Genomic DNA, 13,509 nt, shown 5'->3' on the forward strand with positions numbered 1-13,509 from the left:
TCTTCCCACCAAAAACTGGCCCCAATTATTTTTAACCACTTTCTCCTTTAGACATTGATATATATCTTCTAGGTGTGCACACCACATTTTCATTATGGTATGCAACCAGGGTATTTTTTAACAATAAATATTTATTGAAAACTCAGTCAAAAAGGACATTATTTTTATTTGTCAAACTAAAGAAATGAAAATTAACCAAGCTTATTTATTTCAAAATGACAGCTAAACTTTACTTTAAAATACCAGCTTTGAAAAAGACTTTTTAATCATAGCTTTACCCTAGAATACATCTTTTCAGCCTTATCTTCTTGGGTTAAAAAAAAGCATTCTTCCAAGTGGATCCTGCTTCCCTAGCCCTAAGTGTACCACGAAGGGCAGGAGTTAGTTTTTAAGGACTGGCAACCAGAGGTACATTCTTTTAAAAATTTAAAATGGTAACTTTTTTGCCTTCCTTGCCCTTACCAACCAGAGCCCCAGAGCCACAAACTGTGGACTGAATTGCAATAAACAAAGCTGCCAGAGGAGCCAAAGGGAAAGAAAGGTCTAGTTCATTCTTCTTTAAATGTGTATGCTGGAGGGACTGTTTAAGTGCCGAAAGGTGACCCACCTGACCCCAACAAGGACTGTACCAAGAGGAAAACCTCCCTAAGGTAAATGAACTGATGATTCAGAGAAAATCTACAAGAGGATCATGGAGGGGCATTGGACTTCTGGATGACCGAATAATTAGAAGATGCTGGGAAAGTGGCAAAGAGAAAGTGAGTGGGAAGCAAAAGAAGGAAAAGGAAGGGGAAAAAAAAGGAAGAAGGATCAGTAACTACAGCAACCAGGTGTTCTTAGACACTTAGACACTTAGACTTAGACACTTAACCTCCCCTCACCCTTAAACACTCAGGATCAGACAGCCTTTTGGGGGCCTTTGTGCTGCTGGTACAATAGAAGATTCCCATAGAGCCCATATACCTATCTAAGGATCTTTCACACTGATGATAGGAAAGGGGCTTATCTCTCTGCTATGGTAAGTGTTCTGATCAATGTACCCTTTGCTTCCCTACATCTTCTTTTAAAGACATGTCTGAGGATCTTTTTTTTCCAGGTACCTTAAATCCACAGATATGGATATCGTCTAGACTTATGATTTCACTAATTTATGAAACTGCTGGGCAAATCAAGCCTTCGCTTCCACTTAAGGCCTAGGAGTTGCCTGGTATACTGAAAAGTTAGGTAACTTACTCAGAGTCACACAATCAGTATGTGTCTTAGGTAGGACTTAACACTTCCTGATTCTGAAGCCAGTTCTCAGGTACTGCAGCAGGCCTCCTCTTAACTAGAACAGAATATGAACTCTTGTGCTGGGGCCAGGCTGAATCCTATGATGGTGTGGTAACCACACAAATTAGGGAGGTAACTTGAAAGGACTCAGAACTCAGGTGCATAAGTCAAAGATGGCTGTGCTTGAGAGAAATTAAGACTAGTTCACATAATAAATAGTTAGTAATAGTGCCTGTGCTCCTCAAATCAGCTAAAACCAGGTTGGGACCAACAGGCAGGAGTCGTGGAAAGAAACAAACTCTATCTTTTCACTCTTTTCAATAATAAAATAGGGGAGAAATGTTAGTGGTGGCAAACATATTAAAATCACTAAGCTAAATTGATACAGGCATGGAGGAGTTGTGTATTTAGGAAGATTTGGGTTCAAATACTGCTTCTAATCAATATTGCATATATGGCACTGGGCAAGTGACATTTCAGTGCCCCCAGACAATTCCCTAGGAACATAAATTGCAAATCAGGTGGCCATCTTCATTGGAAAAGAGAGTTTCCTCACTGGATACTCCTTATACCAATGAAATCATAGACTTGGTCAGTGGGGGGAAAAAAAACAAACTTCAAACAAATATAAAGTAGTCTCTTTATAAAGGCAAGCCCCACTCTTTCCACTACCACCTCAGTCCTGTTAGGTAGTTAGTTTGTTTATTCCCAGGTGTGGATTATTGACACAGAGTATTATTTCTGGATACAGCTTTCCTAAAATGGAAAAAAGATTACCACTTGCCTTCAAAATATAAAAAAACAAATACCCAAAGAAACAGATGTAATAATAGCTAAGTAGTAACAAAAATATTTATTCTGTTTTTCAGGCTTAGGTTTCTTTAACCCTTATTCTAAACAGAATACTATGTTGCCTATAGATAATAGAATATAATTAGTATATTCACCTTAAAAGAGACATTTTTATTAGGAAAAATTCCAATGAAGTGGATCATATCTGATATAAGCCATTGGGCTGAGTGATTTTGAATAGATGTCACCCAAAAGTCTAGAAATTATACCTAGGAAGAATTAACTCATCTCCATATGCTGGATTGTATTAGTTTTTACATAGCTAGGTAGCTCATTTAAGGAGAAAGGTATATTAAAGACCAATTCCCTTGTTTCACAGATATGGAAATTAAAACCTTTAGAGCAAGGTAAAATGAAGTCACATAAGCTCTCTTGGCTCATTTTCTATTGCCTACAAACATGCCCGTGATTCCCCAATCCTGAAAAAACTCTCCCTTGATTCTTCCATCTAACTATCATCCTACATCTCTTCTGCCCTTGGTAGCTAAACTCCTGGAAAAGGCCTTCTAAGATAGTTGCCTCTACTTTCTCTCATCTCACTCTTTTCTCAACCACTTAAAATCCAGCTTCCAACCAGGGAAACTGCTCTCCCTAAAGTTACCAATAATCTCTTACTTGACAAATCCAATGGCCTTTTCTCAAACCTTATTCTCTTTGACCTTTCCACAGCCTCTGACACTGCTGATCACCCCCTCTTCCTCAACACTCTCTTCTCTCTAGGTTTTCATGATAACACTCTCTCCTGGTTCTCCTCCTTCCTATCTTCAGTCTTCTTTGCTGGATCCTCATCAGACCACACCCTCTAACCATAGGTATCCTTCAGGGTCCTGTCCTGGGCTCTCTTCAATTCTCCCTCTATACTACTTATTTCATTTGGGGATCTCATCAGCTCCCATGGACTTAATTACCATCTCTATGCTGATGATTCATAAATCTACCTATCCTGCCCTCACCTCTCTGCTGACCTCAAAACTCACATCTCCATCTGCCTTCAGACAATTCAAAATGGATGTTCAGTAGACATCTTAAACTTGTCCAAAACAGAGCTCATTATTTTATACCCTAAACCTTCCTCTCTTCCTACATTCCCTATTACTATAGAAGGCAATAACATCATCTTAGTCCTTCAGGCTCACAACTTTGGTGTTATCCTGGACTCCTTACTAGATAACCAATCTGTTGTCAAGGTCTGTCAATTTCATTTTTGCAACATCTCTCAATTATGCCTCCTTCTTTTCTCTGACACTGCCAATAGTCTGGTGCACGCCCTCTTCACCTCACATCTGGACTACTGCAATAACAGGCTGATGGGTCTGCTACCTTAAGTCTCTCTCCACTCTAATCCATCCTCATTATGCCACTAAATTGATTTTCCTAAAGCACAGGTCTGACTACATCACCCCTTTACTCAATAAACTTCAGTGGCTTCCCATCATGTCTAGGAGAAAATATAAAATGCTTTCTTTGACATTCAAAGCTTCTGATAACCTAGCCCCCATTACCTTTCCAGTCTCACTCCTCGCCGTGTTGCTCAATCCAGTGACAGTGACACTGGCTGTTCCACAAACAAGATACTCCACCAGGCATTTTCTTTGGCTTCCACCACACCCCCCTGAATTGATCTCCATCCTCAATGCCACCTAGTGATTTCCATGGCTTCCTTTAAGACTCAACTAAAAATCCGTCTTTTACAGGAATCCTTTTCAACACCTCTTAATTCTAGTGTCTTCCCTCTGCTAATTATTTCCTGTTTATTAGTGTTTGCAAATGTTTGTTTGCATGTTGTCTTCCTCACTAGATTGTGAACTCCTTCAAGATATAGATTGTCATTTGCCTCCTGTTATATCCCCAATGATTAGTACAGAGTCTGGCACACAGTAGTCACTTAATAAATGTTTATTGATTGATTGATCTAATCCTCTTTCTTTTCCTTCCTTTCCTTCCTTCTTTCTTTCCTTCTTCCTTCCTTCCTCTCTTCCTTCCCCATCTCTCTCTCTCTCTCTCTCTCTCTCTCTCTCTCTCTCTCTCTCTCTCTCTCTCTCTCTCTCTCTCTCTCTCTCTCTCTCCGCTATTGGTCTATTGGGTCTTCCTATCCCACGCTGGTTGGAAGTGCATCAGCCACTCATGGGCTCAATCACACTGCTGATCAGCACAGGAACTTTGGCCTGCTCTGTTTCTGACCTGAACCAATTCTTCCGCTCTTTAGGCAGTTTGGTGGTTCTCCATGCCTATCAGCTCACCATATTGGTGCCAGACAGTGGAGATTCCAAATTAGCTTTGGTCCATTGCAGCACAGAACTCCTGAAATCAAGCTATCCATCAGCCTTCGCCTCCCCATTAGCAGGGAATACAGATGTGTAATCCCTTCCATGCCCAACCATCCAATGCCCTTTCAACTAGCTCAAGTTAGCTCTCTGATTCAGTGATGAAAATGTCACAGTTTGCAATTGTTATGATAAGAGTCTGGATTAATTTAGAGTAAGTGAAAAGGGCAGTATTTTAGGTAATAAGGATTACTAATTCATGAAAAGTCATTCTAGAATGAGTCAATCATTTTCCTTTCCTCAGATAACCACTGACACTGAAAGGCAGAAGTCTGGACAGACAAATTTAAAACACACCATGATTTGGTGGTAGGGAGGTCTTTTCTTTGAAGTGGTACAATGGATATTAGTTGAAAGTTTCCTTAAAAACTAATACTGAGGTAAATGCAATCTTCGGCTGCCTTAAAAGGACTAGCATCCAGAAATAAGGATATTTCTGCTGTACTCAGCCCAGATTAGACTACATCTGGAGTACTGTTTTTAATTCTGGGTACCCCAGCTTAGTGTGACAGAGTAATCATGAACTACCCTCCCTCCATCTTCAGTGGACTTTATGCAGAGCATGCCACATGGAACATGGTCACATCTCAAAAGCCACTTGTACAGTGGCTGGCTTTCAGGACAGTACAGTGCTGAAGGATTTGGTGCTTTGGGAGGACAGTTGACCTCCATGATGGCAGCACTAGGAGTGAGACCTTCCAAAAGAGGAAGAGCTGCCCACTCGGTAGACTAAAAGGAGAGACATGCCATGTTGTGTGATGACTATTATTGATAAACTTAACCCTTCCCAGCAATACAAGGCATGTTATAGAAAGGATTTTTGTTACAGAAAGGATGTTTGTTTTATAGAAAGGATTGAACTAAATGACCTCTAAAGTCCCTTTCAACTCTGAAATCCTATGAGATTCTAATGCAAGTTACTAACTGCCCAGACTCTAAGAGTCTACAGGACTTGTTGAAGCTGATGGAATGCCAGCCCATGAAAATGCTGGCTCCATAAAAAGGCAATGATTCATAATATCTTTGGGACTTATTGTCTTTTTGTGGGTCTCTGTGGATTGGCTTTGTTTTCTACCAAGACAAAAATAGTGTATGTGGTAAGGCTTCTCACCTAGACAGTTGCCCCACACTCTATGTGGTGGTGGCTGAATCCCAGCATCTGAAGACAAAAGAGACATCATTCTGCCCAGAAGAAATGTCACAACCACAGAGTTGCTGACACAGAATCATCCACTGAGGTAAAATAGAGATTAAAGTATTCTCAAGACTTTTTTTTCTGGATACCAGAACTGAACATTGGCAGTCCAGGTGATAAAGAAATGTATGTGGCAGATAGATGGAATCCCTTGTCCTTGTCCTCCTCTTTCTTCCTGACTTCTTCCATCACCTACTCATATGATGGTATCTCCAGATGTTCCAAGTGCATTAAAACACCATTGTAAAAGATTTGAATATATTGAGAACTTGGTTATACCTGGGTTAAATGATGTCCCACGAAAGGCAGTGAGTCTCACTTGCCTTTACCTGGAAAATCAGTGACTTGGATGGATGTTTATGTTTATATGTAAATGTACATAAACATATACATGTAGATGATCTGTATGCATATATGTATTTATGTATGTGAGACAGCTTGGTTTAGTGGTTTACTGGTTAGGGAGCTGGTCTCAGAGCTAGAAACACATGGTTTCAAGTACTACTTCTGACACATGCTCACTTTATGACTCTGAGCTAGTTGATTGACTTATCAATGCTCACCACTTCTCTAAGGTTATAAACTTAAGAGATGGTGTTGACCTTCAGAGAGAGAAAGAGAGAGAGAGAGAGAGAGAGAGAGAGAGAGAGAGAGAGAGAGAGAGAGAAGAGAGAGAGACTAGGCCTTTATAAATCCTCCTATGAAAACTCTCTGTCTCTGTCTCTCAAACACACACACACACACACACACACACACACACACTCTACACACACAAACACAAACGCACTCTAGTGTAGGCCCGCATTACCTAATACCTTGATTACTGCAATAGCCCACTGGTGGGTCTGCCCATCTCAAGTCCCTCCCCACCAATCCGTTCTTCATTCAGCCACTAAAGTGGTTTTTCTAAATTGCACATCTGAACATGTCACCCCAATCACTACTCAGTAAACTCCACTGGTTCCCTATTGCCTCCAGGAGCAAATACAAAATGATCTTTTCGGCATTCATAACATAGTCCTGAACTCTTACACACTGCTCACTGACATGTACTCTTCAATCCAGGGTCACAGCCCTCCTGGCTGTTCCACAAACAATATGCTCCATCTCTCCTCCAGGCATTTTCTCTAGCTGTCCTGGAATACCTGGAATACTCTCCCTCCTCCACTCTAACTACTGACCTTCCTGGCTTTATTTAATTTTTTTTCTTTTTTATCTATTTATTTTTAGTTTTGAGCAATCACTTCCATAAGCTTTTGAGTTTTAGATTTTCTCCCCCTCCCTCTGAGCCTCCTCCCCACACAAGATAGTGTGCAATCCAAGATAGGTTCTACATTCCTATTAAACATATTTTCACATCAGTCATGTTGTAAACAAGAATTAGAAGCAATAAGAGGAACCATAAGAAAGAGGAAACAAAACAAAACAGAGGGGAAAAAAAAGAGCAAATAGGATGCTTTGATCTGCATTCAAACTACATGGTTCTTTGTCTGGAAGTGGATAGCATTTTCCAACATGAGACCCTTGGGGATGTCTTAGATCCTTGCATTGCTGAGAAGAGTTAAGTCTATCAAAGTTATTCATTGCACAACATGGCTGTTACTGTGTACATTGTTCTCCCGGTTCTGCTCACTTCACTCAGCATCAGTCCATACAAGTCTTTCCAGGTTTTTCTGAAGTCTACTTGCTCATCATTTCTTGTAGCACAATAGTATTCAATAGCTGAACAACTTGTTCAGCTCCAATTGATGAGCATCCCCTCAATTTCCAATTCTTGGCAATCACAGAAAGAGCTGCTATAAATATTTTTGTACATGTGGATCCTTTTCCCATTTTTATGATCTCTTTGGGATACAACTTTAGAAGTGCTACTGCTGGGTCAAAGGGTATGCAGTTTTATAGCCTTTTGGGCATAGTTCCAAATTGCTCTTCAGTTTTGCTGGGTAGTTAATCCTTGTTTGTAATCCACGCTCCTTTGCCTTCGAAATGTCATATTCCAGGCCCTCCAATCTTTTAATGTAGAAGCTGCAAAGTCCTGTGTAATCCTGACTGTAGTCCCATGGTATTTGAATTGTTTCTTCCTGGCTATTTGGAGGATTTTCTCCTTCATCTGAAATTATGGAATTTGGCTACAATATTCCTTGTGTTTTCAATTTAAGATCTCTTTCAGGAGGTGATCAGTGGATTCTTTCAAGGACTATTTTACCCTCCGGTTTTAGGACCTCAGGTGTGTTTTCCTTGATGATCTCCTGAAAGATGCTGTCCAGGCTCTTTTTTTCATCATGGCTTTCAAGTAGACCAATAATTCTTAAGTTATCTCTCCAGGATCTATTTTCTAGGTCAGTTGTCTTTCCAATGAGGAATTTTACATTTTCTTCTATTGCTTCATTCTTTTGATTTTGTTTTTACTAATTCTTGATGTCTCACGGAATCATTAGCTTCCAATTTCCCAATTCTAGTTTTTTAAAAATTGTTTTCTTGAGTTGCCTTCTGTACCTCCTTTTCCATTTGGCCAATTCTACTTTTTAAGGACTTGTTTTCTACAATTAATTTTAGTCTTCCTTTTCTAAGCTACTGACTCTCTCTCTCTTGCATACCTCTCATTTCTTTTCCCTATTTTTCTTCTACCTCTCTTATTTCATTTTTAAAATCCTTTTTGAGCTTTTCCAAGAAGACTTTTTGGGCTTGAGACCATTCATTATTCCCCTCTGAGGTTTCACATGTGGCTATATTGACAATGTTATCCTCTCCTGAATTTTCGTTTTGATCTTCCCTGTCACCAAGATACTTTTCTATGGTCATTGTTTTTTTATGTGGCTTCTTGCTCATGTTGATTGCCTTTTTTTCTGGCTTTTAAAGTTGATCTCTGCTTCTGGGGCACAGAGGGGACTGTCTCAGGCTTCTTGTGCTGTGGTCTGAAGGCCTGGTTACTAGTTTGATGAGGTGAGGCTTGCCACTGGCTTGCTGGGATGTCTCCCTTCCTGTACTGGTCCCCTTCAGCCACAGCAAGAGGGACCTTTCCTGTTAATCCCCCTAGCCTCATGAGCTAAAAGACTGTTGTATCTAGTCTTTCTGCTGACTCTACTATTTCAGGATTTTATCTAGGGCAATATTCTCTGGGTTTTTCAAGGTCAATAATGAAATGTGAGAGCAGCTTACTGCTTACTCCACCATCTTGGCTCCCAGAAGTCTAAATAGGTGACCTTCAAACATTCAGTCTGTGGGCTAATAGCTCTAGGAGCAGTGCTGCCATTGCTTCCATAGCTGCCACCACCACTACTACTGCTGATCCAGTCAGTTCCAAGGCTTGTTCTTGGTTTGCTGGTGCAGGGGCTGTATTGGCATGCTCTGCATCCCTGTGCTGGACTGCTTCTCTCTCATCCAGCTCCAACAGACCCTCCCACTGACCTTCTAAGTTGTCTCTGGCATCTGTGGGCTGAGAATACTGGAACCCGCCACTGCTGCTGGTGATTCAGTCCCCCAAAGCCTGCTTCTGTTTTGCTTAGGCTGAGTCTACGTTGTACCCTCTCGCTGGACACTCCTTTCTCAGGCCAGTGCAACAGACCATTCCTGTCAACCTTCCAGGTTGTCTTGGGCTGGAAATCTGCCTCAAATAATCTCTTTGTGTGTTCTGACACTCTAGACTTTGTTCAGAGTCACTTTTTTTGTTTGTTTGTTTGGTTTTTTGTTTTTGTTTTTTGGTTAGGCAATCAGGATTAAGTGACTTGCTCAAAGTCACACAGCTAGTAAGTGTCAAGTATCTGAGGCTAGATTTGAACTCAAGTCCTTCAAACTCAAAGGCTGGAGCTCTATCCACTGTGCCACTTAGCTGCCCCCAGAGTCACTTTTTTAGAGGTATTTGAAGAGATTTGGGGGACAGCTCAGGCAAATCTCAGCTTTCACTCCACCATGTTGGCTCTGCCCCTCCCTGGCTTTCTTTAAACCCCAACTAAAATCCCATCTCCTATAGGAAGCCTTCCCCAACTTCTTTTCATTCCAACACCTTCTCTGTTAATTATTTCCTTTTTATCCTGTATATAACTTGCTTTGTATATATTTGTATGCATATTGTCTCCCCCATTAGACTGGAGAGGAGAGAATGTCTTTTTCTTCTTTTTGTATCACCAGCACTTAGCACAGTGCCTAGCACATATTAGACCAGGCGTGGGGAGCCTGCAGCCTTGATCCCACATGTAGCTTCACTTACGGATCTAGAAGGCCATATATGTCCTCAAGGCTGCAGGTTCTCCATCCTTGTATTAGACACTTAATAAATGTTTATTAAATTGAATTGAATATACACATGTGTATGTATATGTACACATACATATAAAATTAATACTAACTTTATGAAAGAGTCTTGCTGTCACATATTCTGACTTTTACAAAGGATTACTTTTTGTTCATTGAAATTCTGAAAACATTTATGTTAGCAGAAGTCATGAACAATGACATGAAGTTTGTAGTTAGTAGCAATTGTCTCTTTCTCCCCTCTCTCATTATTATGTGATAGGTTGTCAGGATGACTATGGATAGAAATAATGTACTATACTAGAAAGAGCACTAGACTTAGAGTCAGAAAACTTGAATTTGGAGGAAGTTCCAAACTTCCTTAGAATTAGAGTTACATGGGAAGGAAATAGCCAAGCCAAATTTCCTAAGCCCTAAAAGCAATTGTTTCCAGACAAGATTCCATTAACCAATTATACTGGCCTCAAATTTTGGCCTCAGGGAAGTATTGGGGGTAGGGATGGGGAAAGGGGTAACCTTGGGGAGGGAAAATTGAAACATGGCAAGGAAAAAGGCAAAGACCCTGAATATTTCTCACAAGTCACCTGTGGTTGCTCTGAGTCTGACAGTCAGGGACCTCTCCCAGGATTTCTGTTTTCCAGGTTTGTACCTATAGTCCTCAGGAATTGGTGCCTCAGCTTCCTGATTTATTGAGATTGCCACCTGACTGACTGCTGGCCTCTGAAAACCCCATGCTAATGGGGTAGAGCTGTTTATGCTGTGATGGGCTTCTGGTGTCAGCTCTGCCTACCCTAAATGCTGGCTTCCTTTCCTGTCTTCTTTGATGGACAGCACTTAGTCTCCAAAGTAGAGCAAGAAAACCTAGAGTTCTTTTTAATTGGTACTTTTCAAGGAGAAGATCCTGGGAGAGCTGGCTTTTGAACAAGGAAGATCTTGATTCAAACTCCCACCTCCAATAGGAACTGGCTGTGTGAGCCTGAGCTCACTTAATCTGTCTATGTTTCAGACCTGCATTGGTAGAGGGAATTTCCTATCTAATTATTCCCTATATCAATGAAATCACAGTCCCTACTTCCTTATGAACAAATTCCACTTCCAAAGGAGGTTTTTGATCTTGATAATCAGCTGTGAGCTCTTAATCAACAAGCATGTATTAAACACCTTCTATATGTCTGGCATTGTGTTAGGTACTGAGGATACAAGTAGAAAGAATAAAACAATCCTTACATGCAATGAACTTACATTCCAATCTGGGAGACAAAAAATACATATGTGATATGTTCAGCATAAATATAAAGGAAACATGCATAAAGTAGTTAAATCAAGGTAGTTTGGGAGAAGGGACACTGGCAGTTAAGAGGTTCGGGAAAAAAAGAGGTTCAGGAAAGGCTTCGTGAAGAGGACAGTGTTCAAACTACATCTTCAAGGAAAAAAGCAACTCTCTGAGGGAGAAAGGGAGGGGACAAGAGAGAGAGTGAGTACATTTCAGGCATGAAAGGTGGTCAGTGAAAAGGCATAAAGATAGGAGGTGTGATATGATCGTGATTAATATTACTGTGCTATAAGAAATAATGAGCTCAATGACCTTAGGAAAACATGGATAGACATGCACAAAATAACGAAGAGGGAAATGAGCAGAACCAAAAGAACACTGTATGCAGTAACAGCAATATTGTTTTAAGAACAACTTTGAGCCACTAAATCATTTTAACTATTATAAATACCCAAATTAACTACAAAAGACCTACGAAGGAAGATATTGTCTACATCCAGAGAAAAACTGATAAATATAAGTATGTAGAGAATGATTTTAAATATATACCATATCTGTGTCTAATGGTAGCCATCTCTAAGTTGGGGGGAGGGAAAAAAGAGGGGAAAATAATTTCTGTACCCTTATTATATGTATTTAAAAGGAATAGCAAGTTGTGCATAGTACATTTGCAGTTTCATTTATAATCATCTTTTTTATTGTGGTGTTATAGAAGTGCTTGTTTTATTCCATAAATAAGGATTTAAATAATTTTTTTTTTAAAGATAGGAGGTGGAGAGTCACAAGTGGGGAATAAAAAGAAGGCCGGTTTGTCTAGTTTTCAAAATGCAGGAGAAAGAATAATATCCAGTGAGAAGAAAAAGATAGAGTTGGGCTATAACCCTTAAAGAAAGGAGTTTATATTTTCTCCTAAAGGAAATAGAAAGCCACTGGAATAGGAGGAAGGGACTAGAGAAATCATGGCCTTTGTCCCCTGCTGAGTTATGTGAATGTGTCATTGACTATTATTTTTTTTCTCACCAGTTCCCTGTATTGCCCTCCAGCTGAACACTAACCAGAACACATGGAATGACATGCTTCCCTGATGTTTGCAGATAATATCCCTGTTAAAGGTTAAATTGATCTGATTGCTTTGTCAATAACATAGCAGTACTCTTCTCAATCTTTCAACGCTTTTCTGAACATCATCAATTCCCTGGATATCCTTGATTGATTTTTCCTTCCCAACATAATGCCCCCATCCCACCTCAAGGTATAGCCTACATCATTTGAAAAACCACTGGCAGGCCTGAGTCTTGGTGGTAGCAGCAATTGCAGGACCAGGAAAGGGCACAGGGAATATCTAGGAAGGGCTAAGGTCAGAGGCTAGGTAAACAGACAAAAATCAGAAGGACTCAGGTACTGAGGCAAAGAAGAAAGAGGGAAGCACAAGACTGGGGCAGTCAGTGCTAGATCTGTAATAGTTAAAGAGGTAGAGCAAACATATGGTAAATAATCCAGATCCACAGAAAATGGGAGAACAATGGAGAATGCGTCTGTAGTACCCGCAGCAAGAAAGGGCACTGAAAATGGAGGCAGTTTATTATTGGAGGTTTATTTCCCTATATTCCCCCTTTAGCCTGGCAAAAGCCAACCTCAAATGAGTTTGATCAAGACTGTAAAAACAGCTGCCTAAGTGATGAGTACTAGAAATTCATCTACCTGAAATGGTTCAGGACATGGCAATATATAAGATGATCCTTGATGGAGGTGGGATAGCAGCAGCAATATAGTGTCTTATCCAAACTCAGATGTAAGTAAAGCTAGGAAAGGGAAATCTGCTTCTGAAAGAGACCCACTTTCACCCCTACAGAGTGGTGGGGTAGGAGAGACAGACTGCTTAGCAAGGGGTGTTATGGTAAAAGAACCCCAAGGATGGTACTGGGCAAATGTGGGTAAAGAATCAGGAAACTGTATTCCATCTACTTTGATTCTACTTTGAGCTGGTACAGAAATCTGCAGACTGCTGGGCTCATGTGGGAAGGGCTGGACTGAAATATGAAAGCCACAGGAATCTGAAACACCACCTAACTGGGGAAGAAGGAAGATCATTGGAATGATGGGTTTTGTGAAATGTAGGAATAACAGTCTCCATAATTTTCTCCATTGAGAAAGAATAATTAAGTCCCCCTAGGGAGGAGCTTTGCCCTCTGAATATTAGCACAAAGTCCCAGTAGCCTCATCCTAGTTATTACTCTGACAGTGAATGCTGTGAGTTTGAAGCAGAGGAAGCTCTTTTGGAAGTGGAGGGGAGAGGAGCAATACCATCTTGTAAGAGATGTTTTTAGATCACCTCCTTGGTT

This window comes from Phascolarctos cinereus, unplaced genomic scaffold (assembly GCF_003287225.1).
Source record: "Phascolarctos cinereus isolate Bilbo 61053 unplaced genomic scaffold, phaCin_HiC Scaffold_4;HRSCAF=312, whole genome shotgun sequence".
NCBI lineage: Eukaryota > Metazoa > Chordata > Mammalia > Diprotodontia > Phascolarctidae > Phascolarctos > Phascolarctos cinereus.